This window comes from Ptychodera flava, chromosome 12, assembly GCF_041260155.1.
Source record: "Ptychodera flava strain L36383 chromosome 12, AS_Pfla_20210202, whole genome shotgun sequence".
NCBI lineage: Eukaryota > Metazoa > Hemichordata > Enteropneusta > Ptychoderidae > Ptychodera > Ptychodera flava.
This window is the reverse complement of record NC_091939.1, coordinates 24,340,225-24,356,912: the sequence shown is the minus strand read 5'-3', so window position 1 is coordinate 24,356,912 and position 16,688 is coordinate 24,340,225. Positions and strand designations below refer to the sequence as shown.

Below are 16,688 nucleotides of genomic sequence, written 5' to 3'. Positions count from 1 at the left end.
GTGTCCACAGTGCCCTCTGGAGGGAATATGATTTAACCCATACAGTTTATCAGCGCAAAAAAAGAGTGCAACCAAGTAGAAGAGGAATCTAAGCCCATCGTGCAAACTGTATACAAGCTCACTGCGTGACAGAGAACAGCACGGCAACACCTTTCATACAGTGATCGGGTACACGAACCGGATCCATGGAAAATGTGGTTGTCTTTAATAATCAAGATTATTATTATAATCTTTATTTATAACTCTCGATAAATATTCTCATGGAGGTACGGTCGAGACCCATCAAAACAAATTTCAAAATTGAAATGGCTAAGTAAACAAAAGACATATAACAAGAAAGAGTTATAGCTTGTAGTTCTTTCACAGAACTATATTTTACTGCATCGCGTTTTCCTATCAGATTTCCAGTATTTTTTGCTGGTTTCATAATTCCGCACGTTTTCTTGGTTTGCGCATCATTTATTACATTCTTCGTATATCGAACGTCGCGCGCTTCATGGGATTCAATGGTAACTCGTCGATGACGTCGCAGGCCGCGCAGTCATCATTGGACTGAAAGTGAACCGGAACTATTTTCAACTTGACAATTTTTGATGTAAAATGTTGAAATTTCATGTTTTGCATAGGAAGTCTGCTTTCTGGAAAATTTTGCAAAAAAAAAAATGATAAACCGCATAACAGTATTTTGAATATATCAATGCGCCATTCGATGATGGAAATCGTTCCACTTTTAACGGATTTTCATTCATTTGATTATCATTTGCAAATTAAACGTAAATATTTTGAGTGAATACCGTGTAAGAGAGACGTAATAAAGACATTATAGCCCAAACAAGGGATGTACCCCCGGGGCACGGAGACCATTTGCCCGATGTAAGGAGGGCAAATGTTCACCTACCCTCGGGCACATAGTCCCATATTTAGGCTAAAATATATAATCATGCCTCGATGTGAGCGCAAGTCAGTGCATTGATTTGAATAGGAACATCGGGGAAGTTAGCAGGCGCGCTCTGCTATTTTGACTTTCGTTAAATTTGTTTTATGCTTGTCAATAAGGGTGAAATTGTTTTAGAATGTCCTGCATGTAGGGCGTTCGGTCACGTGACTTACTGCGTACGAACAACGTAATTCAACACCACATCTGATGCATGAGCGTAACTCAACTCTTCATAAAAGTAAAAATAAATAACCAAAATAAAAAATCCTAGTTAGTATGAATATTTGGCTTTCGAAAATGTTATTTGTGCACTGATTTTTGAGCGTACTGCGTGAAAACGCGATCTACGGCCAGAAAAACAACGGGCAGTCACGACGCTCAGTGTGAGTCGCGACCTCTGCGGTCATGACCCCTCCCTGAATAAATTAGTTGCCGGAGTGACTGTCAGTTTTGGCGGCAAATCCGCGGGTTGTGATTGGTTGTAAGGATATGACGACATCAGATTCTGAATATTTACAAACAGGGCTTCGTTTTGGTGGTAGAGGCATTGTTCTGGACGCTGTGGATCCGAAATTACACCAAAAAATCACTGTAAGTACGAGTTTTTCTCCTAAAATCTCAAAATCGGGCCAATAAAAAAACGTGCCTGGCCCCCCATACGAAAATTTCGACTGTTTTTAATGATATCTTGATGATAAACTGTTCTGAAATATCGTAATACACAACGGGATTGAATTTCTTTGCGAGCGTGTGGATCGTAGTATGTACATCCGGGCACTTTCCCCTAGCGTCGATCATTGAAATATCGTTTCCGGGTTGCAAATTTTTGCATTCTTGAGAGATATCAAGCTTATACTTAGTTGAAAATGTAAATTTGAACAATAAACGCACCCTGGTTATTTATTTTAGCAGCTAAGATACAAAATTACGGAGATAAAAGTCTCTTTCCAGCTGTTTCATCTCACGATGTGGCACAAGTAAGAAATTATGCTAATTAGTCAGCTGATGGTATACTGTAATTTTAACCCCTTGACTTCCACCAACAATATATTGCTATACCCCACCCTAAGTTTATATTAGATTATAATTATTATATTATCAATGTATTATTATTATAATCAGTTGATTAATTAAATACTAATTCTGATTAATAAATTAAGTTTTGAACAAAATATATGTTTTGTATAAATAGCAATGCTTAAATCATTGAATATGGCATAAAATTATGTGAATATGCATACTAGATATCACTTGGCATTAAAGGTATATTATAATATGTTATGGCAATGGCAATATCTGGCATTTAAGGTAGTGAAGGGGTTAAATAACTAAACTCTGATTATTCTTTGTTTGATTTGAGTTGCCTTCCAAACAGTTTTGTGAAAATATTAGTTTTTGTAGTTGTTTGTTCATGTATACTATGTGTTTTTGATACTCCAGACTTATTATACTTTTTTTTTGTTTTTTCAGATGGCTGGCACTATGTCATGAGGTGGCGTGTATGACTTTTACTCATCAGCAAAGAACCATAGCCAAACAAAGTTGCTCGACGCCTTTGCCAAAATATGTACATTTGCTTTGTACATGACTGAGTGTCAGTGGCTGTATTGAAACTCAGCCCAAGGAAATAAACATGACTGTTTAAATGGGATCAATATCTGCATTTTAGTATATTTCTTGCCCTATCTATTTCTTTATTTAGCCAATTTTGGCTGAGATAACAAGTCACATCACATGACCAGTCTACCACATACAGGTCATATGTCAAAAATGTGCTTCCTCAGCAGCCAATTATGATCAATGCCTGATGTATTCAACATTCAGTGGAGTCAATTCATATTCAGTTTACAGTCTTTGGTTGAATGTTCTTGGAATGAAAGTATGTTGTGGATAAAAATGTTAATACTTTCAACATGTTTATTGTTATTAAAATTGATATCTTTAAGTTTCCATGGCGACAGTCAGGGGAATGTAAACACCACTTGGTAACTCAATGCTATTGTGGAAAGCACATGATATAGTTGATTACAGAAAATTCATTCAATCATGTTACATCTTAAAACTTGCCGGAGTATTCCAATGGAAAAGGTTAAAATTTTACTGTTTCCATGGCAACAAATACAATAAGATGTTATTAATATTAAGTCCCATGATATCACATGTTCTTTGAATAGCAAAATTATCTTACACTTACCTGATCAAGGCTTCTTTCCATAAAAAAAATGTTTCAATCAAATTAATGGATATCTCACGTTACCGTGACAACCAAGGGGAATTTATTCAAAAGTAAAATCATCATTCAGGAAATTCAAAAATGTCCCCTTTGTGAATAGTTTGTCATCATTGTATACATAATTCTTGAGATATCCCTCATTTTCCACAAAAAACATGTTTTTGACAGTTATTTCAGGTTACCATGGTAACTAATGAGAAATGTTTGAAAATATCACAATCATTGTTTAGAAAATTAAAAAATGTGTCTGTGGTGAAAGTTTGATCACCAATGAAGGAAAAGTTTTCGAGATATCCTGATTTAAACATTTCCATATCCTCTGAATCGGTGCCATTGTGCTTTCTATTCTTTACATAGGGTTGTTACATAACACCTACTTACAGCTTGTCCTAAAATTACGTAATAATTTTAATATTCAAATACACATAACTCAAGAACGGATCACTCTTTTTTGACAGGGTAAAGACTGGAGAGCTTAGAATTTATTCTATTTTTAAATGTGTCATAAAAAAATGAGATTCAACTAACTGCAAAAATTCACCAGAACACCCTACCATGTAATAAATGTCATATAGAGTTAACTATAAAGAGGCATGTAATAAAAATATTATATGCCTGAATACATGGGTTTATGTGCCCTCGCAGCAGGAGACAATTTGCCCTCCTTGCGTCGGCCCGAGGCAAATTTTCACCTGCTCTCTGGCACATAAACAATATTATGAGGTTATTACGAAAATACCGCAAAGGATGCACGAGGACATTGGCGCAGCGCATCGCTTCGCGTCGGGCGATGCGCGGCGCCAATGTCCGAGTGCATCCTTTGCGGTATTTTCGTAATAACCTTATTATTGTACATCTTATATTCGGGGCATCAAATTGTCAGAGAAATGACCGTTTTCGTGCAATATCAACAATTTTTCTTCCGATTTATAGCGCAAGTGTGCGCTATCTGGGACGCGCTTCTGCAAGTTCAGGATAGTGTGTGTGTGCGTGCACTACACGTACGTACAGAGCGCGCGCTAGACATGTTCTGGCACTCGGCCAATGAGTCCCTTGAAACCGTTCAACAGTGAACGCGCAGATACAGCTGCAGGGGATGGGGCGCCTTGAAACCGTACGTGTTACGGAACGGGCGTTCCGTACGGCTTTTTAGCGCACGCAAAATTCTATTGTTCTCGATGGTAGATGTACAATATTAAATGATATTAAAAATAAAATAAATAAATAATATTTACGCGCATAGAATGGGGGTTTAGACATTTGTTCATATTTTGTCCGAGGAGACTTTGAACCGATGCTATTTAAAAGTTAAAAAACGTACAGAAAAGAAATTAATTAAAAATAAAATTGCATACAATAGTATATGTTTTCATTTCTAGAGTAGCGAACGTTGATATTTCATTGTATTTGTTTTGAAAATTGCGTCATCTGTTCGATGTGTACGTCACGGCTGTGAAGTATCGTGAATTTTCTTGGAAATGGAACAACGAAGATATCTGGCCGATGGATGCACAGGGGTTCGAAAAATGGCAAGAAAAAGATTAACAATCGTTGATATTTATTTTTGAATCAAGTTATTCATAAATCTTGATATCAAGGAGGAATATTTTTCCAAGGCTTGCTGCTACATCACGCCCGGGCCTAGTACTAGACAATTTAATAGAAATCGACAACAACATCACATCACTGTCAAAACGAGGCAAAAGAGCAATAATTCATTATTTTGATATCAAATGATTCATAAATCATGAATGATTTCAAAAAAAGCAGTACTATGCACGTCTTTCATTGTGTGCTGCTATATCTCCGAGTGCTAGGCGGCGACCCCGGACAAACTCGCCAAAAACAATTACGTCATGGTACACATTCAAGACGGAGACTGTCGCGAGGTCACGCACTACAGTTTTACACAGTTTACTACCGTGGACGAAAACGACAATTCTCTGCACTGTTTAAAATATCTCTCTACTGTTTGAAATTTCTCTCTACTGTTTGAAATTTTTCTCTTCTGTTTAAAATTCTCCGCGCTGTTTGAAATTTCTCTCTTCTGTTTAAAATTTCTCTCTACTGTTTAAAAACTCTCTGCGCTGTTGGAACTTTCCTCTCTACTGTTTGAAATTTCCCTCTATACTGTATAAAATCTCTACTATTTGAAATTTCTGTCTACTGTTTGAAATTTTCTCTACTGATTGATATTTCTCTGTACTGTTTGAAATTTCTCTCTGTTTTAAATATCTACGGTTTGAAACCCACCGGAAGGAACATCCAAGTCTTTTGTCGGACGCCCGATTATAAGTGGCTGCTCCTGCCCTACAAACCACATCTCGGAGTTTCTAGACTATTCTATAAAACCAATCGTCCACGGCAACCAACATGCGTCAAGGACACAAAAGACTTCATTAACAAGCTACAATTAATCAAAATACCAGAAAAATTTATTCTGGTAAAACTAGACGCACGGTGGTGCCTATGTACACAAACATGTCACGGTGAAGCCACAAACACACTTAGCATAGCGCTGGACGCGTAAATTGTAGCAGGCATCATATACGATATCAAAAAAGCCACCAACAAGGTACATCATGAAAACTTTACTGTCGCTTATTTTGAAACACAGCATATTTGAATTCAACGGAGAATACTATAAACAAATCTGTTGATGCAGCATGGGCTCACCAGCCACACCAGAAATAGCTGATATCACATTCCATGAAACGGAGAATTTTGTATTTAATCTCCACTGTGATCAAAATTTCTTCGAGCTTCAGTCCGTATATTAACGTTTCAGAGATGACATTTTTATGGTTTACACAGGAACAGAACGTGAACTTCAAACATTTGTCGAGGAGTGCAACACCCTGCACCCCACGTTCAAATTCACATTTGAACACTCTATCGACGAAATCTCATACCTTGACCTTGTGGTCTTCAAAGGTCAGACAGAGATTTTAAACTGTAGAGAACAATTTTAAACTGCGCGAAGAATTTTAAAAAGTACAGAGAAATTTCAAACAGTGCGGAGAATTGTCCTGTTCATCTACGGTAGCTAGTTCAGGTGTGACATCGTCCATGTACTTGGCCCAGGCGCGATGTAGCAGCACAATCACCACACAGAAATCACAGCACGCGGTGTTGCAGCAGTGCTGCGTGGACAATTCTAACCAAACTACAGGGTATCTGAGTCGTTGACCGCGCGCCCCCACCAATTAGTGTTGCTACTGCTGAGACTCCCTAGCTAGATTATAAGTATCCACGCCTCGCTATAATCTCTGGACGGGGATTGATAGCAGCAAGCAATTAAAAATCGTTCACACTAGTGTTTTTTGAAATCATGATTTATTAATCATTTGATACTAAAATAAGGGATTATTTTCTGGACATCTACGAATCCCTGTGATGGACGTTACGTTTCCAAAATGAGTCTTTACAACGGTACTACAGCTAAAAATTGTAAATGTTAAATCGTCAATTCTGAGACGTTTCGAACTGTCAGTAAATTCGTCATAGTTCATAAAGCTGGCTTCTTCCACTACACCTAACTCAACGCATAAAGTTGAAAGACACAGCGACATAACAATAGTTGCAGTTGTTTAAAAATGTTTCAATAATTTTCCAATAATTGTGATCGCCGTCCATGCTAAAGTCTGGCCACTGCATTTTGTTGCGTTGATGGAAGGTGTTGGTTAGATTCTGTACACAGCGTGTCGAGTGTATGCCCACTTACAGCTGAGTAAACGTGTAAATATGGATAAAAAGCAAAAGCTGTAGGGTAACCAGAGTAAGAATCACATTATACAAATATATCTTAAAGCGTCTCATACATTATCGATAACGCGGCTCTAGTGTGCCATTACGCAAAGCTACACAAATGAACGACATCTTTCAGGGAACACGGATTTAGCAATCTGCAGGGGCGGATATTGTTCCAAGACTATTCCCCCAATGGTGCAGGGATGATTGGTAAATGAAAGCGCTCACCAGTACCAGCCAAATGTTGCAAAACAGCCGGCAGGGTAAATAGAAAATGATATATTGCATTGTCTGGTTCGCTAATCAACTGCTTTTCATCTACAAAGCTTTCGATGGAACCATGGGGCTATCTTCCAGGTTTCCACTGTCAACTGTGTGAAATCAAAAGCTGCTGCTGTGAAATTTAAAATCTAAAATAAAACCCTAGCAAATGACTGTAAAACTAGTCTTATTAACATAGTGCACCATAGACGTGCCCTGTGACACCCTAAAAATGCAATCCGGGTAGGGGGATCCTGTGTTTAATGTCAGCAACCAGCATTTTTTTTTACTGTTGAGTTATAGCTGTCATGGTCGACTGGATTATTGTTGACGTTAGTGATATGCGATGTTTTTACACTGACAAAAGATTCACCATGACGTAAAAACGTTATTTTTACTTCATTGAACTTACATCAATGGATGCTGCTCAAATTTAATTTTCAAAGTTCTCGATATTTTCCCTTGTTTGGTGGACAGTTAAGGTCAACATCTTACGCAGGTACTATCGTTTAGAATTTCTTACACCCAGAGAGAGAGAGAGAGAGAGAGAGAGAGAGAGAGAGAGAGAGAGAGAGAGAGAGAGAGAGAGAGAGAGAGAGAGAGAGAGAGAGAGAGAGAGAGAGAGAGAGAGAGCAATGTATATATCGTGCGGTCGATGAAAACGTTTGGAAAACGTATCGATCTTGATAACAGTCTGAGAGTGGTTGCAGAACTAAGATCTACTCTAATTCCCATTTTGTGATCGAATTTCCAATGGTCTATTGATCAGACCAAGTGGTTCACTTATTCCTACACTGGATAAGTAATTGCTCATTAGCTCTTCAGTTAATTTGCATCATTTCGTGACGAAAACTTCAGTATAAGTTGTCATGAAACAATAAATTTACTTTCTGCTTGGAGCTTGAAAAAAAAAGTTTATCGACGAACGATATGATTGTTAGGAAACCAATGGGTCATAGCGGATAGCTGAAAATCGTATCCAAATATTTGGACGTTCATCGGTACTTCTATGCCTCGTTTGCATGTCATGCCCGCTGTTTTCAGTGTACTTTCGCATTTTGACAAATACTCGAATATGATATTTGTTAATCTTAAACGATATGAAATGGGTTTTTTTTCATATTTCAAGTAGATCGCTTGACTGTAGCTCTTTGTTAAAATTGTTGCTCATTGACGTCATAGTATTCGTACAGTTGTTATTCAGGAATGTCAAGTATTACTAACTCCCCAGCGAACTAAGTAGACCGTTTAGAAAACGACCAGCATACACTACGAACCCATCATCCTGTCCGGCATGTTTGTGCAACACTCGCGTGCCTGAACGCTAAAAAAATACCGACGAACAAGTACAATCTGGCACTGATTTAAGGGGAAACACCTATCAGAGAACAATGCATATATCACAATATAAATGTTTCCCGGTCTTTGTGGCTTTAGCATGCACTCGAGTGGACTGCAGACCTTTAAGTGAATGCTGGCGCGTTTTCAGTGATGCAGCAGTAAAGTACTGCAAAAAGAGGTAGATATAATGGCGGCACGTCACTCTTATTTCCGTAAAGCTCGATTTCCAGCGGAAATTGGACAATCACAAGCATTTTATTTTCCCTTAAGGAACAGCTAATCTTCCATGGCCTTGGCTCATTATCCGATCAATCTATATAGGGGTAGTTTTTCCCACATACACGGAACGGCCGTCGTACACTAAATTGAGGCTCCACACTGTACTTAAGGCTTCAATTAGAGACTGTCTGCTTCCTGAAATGCCATCCAGAAATCTGCCGAGTTTTTGCGACAACATAGACAATTTGTCTTAAACAAGAATTTGCACTTTGTCGTGCTTGAGTATATGGCAATATGAACACATACCATTATTGTTCATTTCTTCTTACAAATTTAAAAGTTCACGCAAATAGCAGATAACTAAAGAAGTCCTAAAGTCTGGGCGTCTGAATATCGGTAATAGTCACTAAGGCGTATCTGAACGCAAAGTGACATAGCTCATCAGTCACCAGGGAAGCAGAAGAACTTCAAAAAGTTGATTCGCAGCCGTGTTTTTCATCGTTCTGTGACATTTCCTCATGATATTAAATTTTTGGTTTTTTTCCCGGCGCTATTGTCGAATGCTCTCAGACAAATCCGACGACAATACGTTTACGTAATACAAATTTAATGCCTAGCATTTCGAGACGGAACTCGAAGCAACTCTTAATGTTACAATTTTCACTTATATTTCATTATTAATGCTCTAATATTTCGCTTGAATCGTATGATTACCCGACATGCCCGCTGGCCTTCAAGATATACACGACTGACAATGGCGTATTCTCATTCTTCAACACAGAAGGAACAGGCTAGGAGCCACAGACAGAAGAAAAAAAAAACCGCCATGTATAATTAACGTGCATTAGGTCTAATCCGAGGAATATTTCTTCCTCAACTTAAACCAAAAGCCGAGCTCGTCCATGTAGTCTTATTTTATTTTGTACGACGAATTTCGCATAATTATTTGTCGGTTGCTCGTACTTTTATCCAAAATTGTTGACGTGATTTATAAACAAGCAATGAGAGTTTCGAACAGAACAACAATTATTCCTGAACTGCATCAGCTGATTTTGGTGACGTAATAAGATCTCATACTTCGCTGACGTTTAGGGACATTTCAGGGTGAAGAAACAGTTAAACCACTATTTAGATATAGAACCTCCCAGAGTATATGTACGCAAGCAATATCATTGCATAGGGTGACGATGATCTCGTGAACTCTCGCAAAATATCATTGCCAAAGTGGAAAGACCTGTATTTTCGGAAATTGAATTAGGATATCGCGTGTAATTGCCTTAATTTTTAGCCTATATTGACATGAAAATCGATAAACCGGGATTATGGATCGTCACGGGCATAATTGAATCATTTCACGCTTATTAAGCAATTTCATGCTGCGGTTTTCTCGTCAAATCTTGACTTTGAAGGCTTACGCAAAAGGACGTCGACCTGTAGATTGAACGATGAACAAAAATTATAAATAAAACAAAATGACGTAATTTAGCACGTGTCGTAGTCCTCACAATGTAAGCATATTGAAAAAAATATCTGAACTTCCCCTCAATCGTGCCTGTGTGCATATATAAGACAAATATGGATCACACAAGTCGCTCAAAATAATTTTCATTTGTAAGAGTCATATTTGACTATTCTCTTCTTCCATATTCCCCGGGGTATTCCTAAATAATTGAATATGCGAAGCAGGATACCCAGACCGATCGTCATACTTTGATCACTGCTACATTAATACAGAGAAATATAACACTATGATGCATTTCATAGGGGAAAACTGTGTGCGCTGGAAATAAATTAAAACCGTAAATCGTACTCAAAATAAAAAGAAAAATACTTGACCTTTTGATGGCCCCAAATTGCACGCTCTCCGGTGTTGCTAACTTTTCAAACATGAAAATTCACCTGTGAACACTCACACACACACACACACACACAACTTTCCTTGACATTCGAGGTCCTTGTCTTGTTTAATTATGTTGAATGCGGGTCCATTTTGATTCTATCAGCGCGAGTTTTCGTAAGATATTTACAGTGATAATTAACATGAGCAATTCCTGGCCACCGCCTTTGACCAGTTTGATGCATTCCACGTCATCTGATTTCTCTCGAATTGGTGCCCAGCAATCAGAATAACTTCGGTGTGGCCTAAAAATGGAGGAAGGGATTTTCAGAACACGAATTTTGCTGTGACGTATTTCCTTGCGTACACCATCTTGGTTTCATAAGTTTGTGGCATGCACGGAGTTGTTTGCACCGAAAACAGGCGTACTGTAGGCATCGGAAAATGTCTGCCATATCGACAATTTTCCTTAACCGACATTCTTGCATGATTTGAAGATAAAGTTAACTCTCTTCTCAGTTATAAAACTAGGATCCTTGTACGGTAAACTGGTTGAATCTTGTTTTCCGAACTACCGGGTGTTTTGTTTTGCCATTATATTGCTCTGGAAAAAAGATGCGCATGCACAGCCAGAGCCTCACGTAATATTCAAATTAAAACGACTGCCGTTTCCTAGTTCGCTCTGATGGAAAAATGTATAATCAGTTAGTTTTCTTCGCCCAACAAGATGGTTGCCAAACGATTCAATAAAATCCTTTACATCACAACAAATTGACGGATCTAATTCGAGGTAATTACACATTTTCTTCTGGCAATTGGAAGTAAACGTTTGCAGCCAGAGGCCAAATTAAAAAGCCAGAAAAAATGAGCTCATTTATTCATTAACTCGAAGTGTTGCTTAATGACTTGTTATTTTCGCTGATTACTAAAATGGCATTGTCCAGGCAATCAAGAGATCACAAAAAAAATCGACCATTTTGCTAACGACTTTTCCGACAGTCTGTAATTGCGTGAGTGAGATCTAATCGAAGGAAGTATGGTCAGTCTTGTTTAAAAAGTCATTAAATATGGCAACGGAACACAATGTGTACATGCATTCATTGTGCGCACTCAGTAGTTTTGACTACAGAAAAAACCGGAACACAATGAATTTAGTCCGGTCATTGTACTATTCTGCCTATGCAAATGTGAACAAATTTTATTCAAAATGTCAACAGCGACATTACGTAAGTCTATATTAACCCTTGACATATATTTCAATAGCAAGGCAACCGTCAGATGTGAGTTTAATTTACGCAATTAAAGCATTTGCCTTTCCCTCGCCCGATATACATCGATTGGAATTGCATGGAAATGCAAATTAAATTAGTCTAATATCCACAGTGGGCTTGACGCTGCATTATCGATATTTGTTCAGATATAACATAAAGGCCAACGCCCAGCTCATTAATATTCGTAGATGGCCAGGGTGAGGTCAAGAGAGGAAGTAGTTCTTTAAATAATACTAGTATTCCAGTGCGACTCAGGAATGGTTCTCTAAGCAACGGCATCGGTAGTATTTCTGCGTGTGTGGAGTCCACGACAGGTCATCACATTCAAAGTGATATGGAGTTTCCAATTCTCCGCTTGTGGATAGCTTTCCCCTTCCAACATCGGTGTTTTCCTTACATCAACTCAGTGCCCTTACAATCCTGGATTAATTATCTGTCATTTTAACATATAATAACAGCGTATTTCTAGCATTGAGTATGTGTTTATCGACGAATTATGATTATCGTCTTTGTCGTTTTTTAAAAATACACGGAACATATCGAAAAGTAAGTCAATATTTATAAAAGTATCTGTTTCCGGTATTATGAGTCCAAAAATTTGAGTAGGTATAGGTCGGAGGAAGTTTTTATTTATTTTCCTTGTTGTTTGCTTACATCCATAAAATACGGTAAAATTTAGGAAATTCACTCAAAATTCTTTGAAAATGCGAAAAATATGTTTAGGGTGGACGGGCTTTTCTAGGATAGTTCGGATTGCCGAAAATATATTTTTATTTGGCCTTACAACAGGAGAGATTGTTGAAGTAAGAAAAAAAAAGATTTTCACGTGTTCTTCTCCTATCTTGTGTTCTAAAATTATGTGTCTTTTGTAGATTACCCTTTGAAACTACACAACAATACATTTTTTCTATTGAGCTCTTCGCACATTTATTGACAGTATTTTACTGACAGAAGGGGTCAGATTTAACCGTTTATGGTGCCAGTACAAAGGGAGGTCGGTGAACCATATGGCATTGAGGGAAATATCTGTTCCGTCTCGTTTGAAAGGAAGATGTTTAGGTCGTCCATAAAAGCAGGGAGGTCGATGTTCTTTATGAAACATATGCAACCCTTAATCCGATTAAAAGGTTTGGACAGTGATGTTTCACGAGCAATGAGACTTAGAATCCCACTGTACACTTTCTCAGAAAATTGTCAATTCGGAATGTCGTGGGCATCGGTATTAAGACATGTTTGGTTGCTCTACGTTTCTTGTATGGAATTACCAGTAGTAGTTGTCGCAAGTTCGTAAAATATAAACGCTACCTAAGCGCAATTCAAGTTGTGCGCCCCGCTCTTCAGAATAAGTTTTCCGGCCTAGCGTGACATACTTCAAGGTACTTGAATTCACGATTGCATAGAACTGATCACGTGTTCAAATATTTCCCTAAGATACGCGGCAACAATAGTAAACGTCAACGTCTTTTTCGAGCTGAATGTGATGCATATTTGATTGTATTTTAAGTGTTTGCTTTACAAAGGGTGTATTTGAAGGGAAGAAGTTAGTACAAAGCTATCTGATGTATGTCGTGAAAAAGGTCACTTAAACAAATTGTATCACCAGGATAAAAAGCCAATTCATCAATCGGAGCTTTTCCATCAAACCACCTTTATCATTCCACAAAGTTTTGATTTTATTTGATCACGAATGGCCTTATCTCGACATAACGAGGTCACCGGAGACAGTGTAATGTATGACAATACCACATATGGTAAAGAGTAGTTTTTTTTTTTCAAAATCTGCACATACCCATCGCTTCACACTGTTGAATTTACAAGAACAGACCATTTAGAAGGCTTTTATTACAGTTGACTATTCTGAGTGTAATATATGTTTGTTGATGTGAAGATTTCGACATTTTAAAATGGGCAAATAAATCTGTCATTCAACTGGAACATATTTATACTTTTGAATAACTAGCTTTGTATAATGACAGGAATATAAACGCCGACGCAATAGAACATCGTGATCGCAATCTGAAAAATGTCAAAAAGGAACATGTACATTTTTTAAACTATAATAATTAATTGACAAAGCTTATTGTTTAGCTTGCGAAAACTTGCAAGACTGATGGAAAAGATGTTCAAAAATCTAATAACCAGAGCGAATATGTTTTCGGCGACAGATTATGAAAATGGTGCCGTTGGTTAAACAGAACGGGGCACGTTGGAAGCACAGAAAAATAGAATTTGGCATAATCATGATGGCTGTTAATTTGCATAAACTAGTCTGGATTTGGCTGAATCGAAGTGAATGTGGACCATTGCAAGATAGTAAGCACCTCGAAAGTGAAAAGACTTTACTCAAACTTTCCTGGATGAAACTTTTCCTCATTCTCTTACCAAATCATGAATAAAAATCAGGGATCACTGTGCAATTTTTGGTACGGGAAAAACAATTAACTAACATTTAGCAATAATTCTCATTCAAAACTGGCCACCATTCTTGTGTTAACTATATGGGGAAAAATAATTTTTTTGATTTTCGAAAAACTAAGACTCTAAACGTTTTTCTTACTCCAAAAGCTTTAAAATGAGCCCCCACAAGTGGTATATCAGAGAAAAATTAAATTTGATAGTCCGAATATCTGTCTCATAGGCGCATTGACAAGATGCATCCTTTGTATTATTATAACACTATTCTCATTATATCAAGCCGAAATGACATGTTGATGCAAATTTACATCTGATGTGGGCGGCTAGGAAATAAATGCAGGTAGTGGAGACAGTGGTGCTCTCAAAAAGCATTCAATGATGACCTTTGTCCTTTAGAGATATCACTGAGTAAAAAAAAAGACGAAAACATTGATTTTCTCGAATTGTTGAAAAAAAATGATCATAAACATGAAAGTTGCCACTTTGCTCGTAATTGTATGTAATTGTTGCTCTTCAAACAAATCCGACGGAATCTTTCATCACAAGCTTTTTCCATGGGTGTCATAATGCCAAAAAAAATAATTAGCACGTGACGTCACTGATGATCGTTTGCAAATCCTTGTCAAACTTCACCCCGAATTAAACTCTGGGGTTTAATAAAAATGCTAGATAGGAAGGCGAACGGTGTACTTACTGTCGTAAATCGAGCTAAAGTGGAATTTCTCTTTCGTGACTGAAAACAAATCTTAATGGAGGATATGTACCGTTAAAATCAACTGCTGGAAATTAAGACAGGCAGATAGTGGGCAATTTACGACTGCCTGAACACTTTCAGGGTTAGAGAGTTAATTGGGGCACTTCTTTCATTAGGAAACTTCACCAATATGGTTGTCCATCTATGTTGAGAAAATAGGTTCCTACCATCAACACGCACAACGATATATATATATATATATATATATATTATATATATATATATATATATATATATATATATATATATATATATTTATATATATAACAATCTGAATGTGAGTTCACGATCAGCTGGTATCTCTGCCCGATTGTAGAGTATCAAAGGCTACACTGGAAGCAATATAGCACAACCATCTGCGAGACAATTCATCCGTTTTGGCGGTGGAGTATTCACGAACAACTGAATATTCAAAATGTATTGTATTAGCACGGTATCTAATAAAAAGGAACGAGGTTTTTGAAATCTCCTTCTCATGTGAGAGACCATCCATGACAAAGATTGTCGTGTGCGACTTTACTTTCACGTGCCAAACAAAGTGTCAAGGTGACGCGAAATATCAATACCTTCTATACTGCTAAAGTGTACCATAGGCTTTGCGCGTAACTGCTTACAAAACACATATTATCTAGTCATAAGAGCTTGAGCGCGCATTTATTATCCCCGAGAGGCAGTGCGTTACCAGAAACACATTGTTATTGCCCGAGGCCGTAGGCCAAGAGGTAGCGATGCGTTTCTGGTAACACACGGCTACGAGGGTAATAAACGGGCGCTGTAGCCGGAATAAAGATCAGAGTTTAGGTGTTTTATGACACGCTACACGCCCATGTTGTATTATATTATAGCGTTTAATATGTTTTGATATAAATGCACCGCACCAATCCATGACTGTGACAAGTTTACTTGGCGATTTCTCCACAGCAGTAACAGTAGTACCACTGTCTTCCAAAAAAAATATTCTAACGTACCTAGCAACATCCTTGGTTGCACTTGAATCTTTTTTATCGTTAATGAACGCTAGAGTTCAAGTCCTACGCTGTTGGAATGGAAAATCTTGCTGTTTTAGGGAGAGGCTCTTCTCAATCGCTCATCCCCGGTGCTCAAAACCCGCCACTGTTTCAGAGCTGCAGACGACACTACGGTCACGTGAGCGGGCACTTGTCCAAATTTGGTCAAAAACTTTTCCCGAGGGAAATTGTGTTTCAAAAATACCATCTGACGTCACTTTTGTCGATTGTTTGAGGACTAGGTATATCTATTTCCCCGTCACATGACGTGATGAGCACCTGGCGTGTTATAATGTATTATGTCTGATGAACACACCTGAGCGCATACGCACCAATTCATGATTTTGTATTCCATTTCACTTTTGATGAAAAAAAACCCCCAAGCAACAGCAACATTCATGTGGATCAAACAATTATTCAGCAGTTAAAGTAAACTTTAAAACCTTCAATTTGTGAAAGTACGACAATGCGTGTAATTATAGGTAATTAGGGTAGTGCTCCAACACGACCGTGCGTGCGTAATATAGTGAGTGTGCATTAAAGGCTATTAAAAGGGGATTATCAAGGATATATATATATATATATATATATATATATATATATATATATATATATATATATATATATATATATATATATGACTATATATATATATATATATAC

The 16,688-nt window shown here is 37.6% G+C and overlaps 1 protein-coding gene and 1 long non-coding RNA gene across 2 annotated transcripts in view; both read left to right on the top strand.

Annotated features, from left to right (window-relative positions):
* LOC139145467 (neuronal acetylcholine receptor subunit alpha-10-like) overlaps positions 1-16,688 on the top strand; it is a 49,372-nt gene that overhangs the window by 19,241 nt on the left and 13,443 nt on the right. The window lies entirely within an intron of this gene.
* On the top strand, positions 1,297-2,592 carry LOC139145466 (uncharacterized). Its single transcript, XR_011554933.1, has 2 exons — positions 1,297-1,528; positions 2,408-2,592. It is a non-coding gene; the product is annotated as an uncharacterized lncRNA (long non-coding RNA).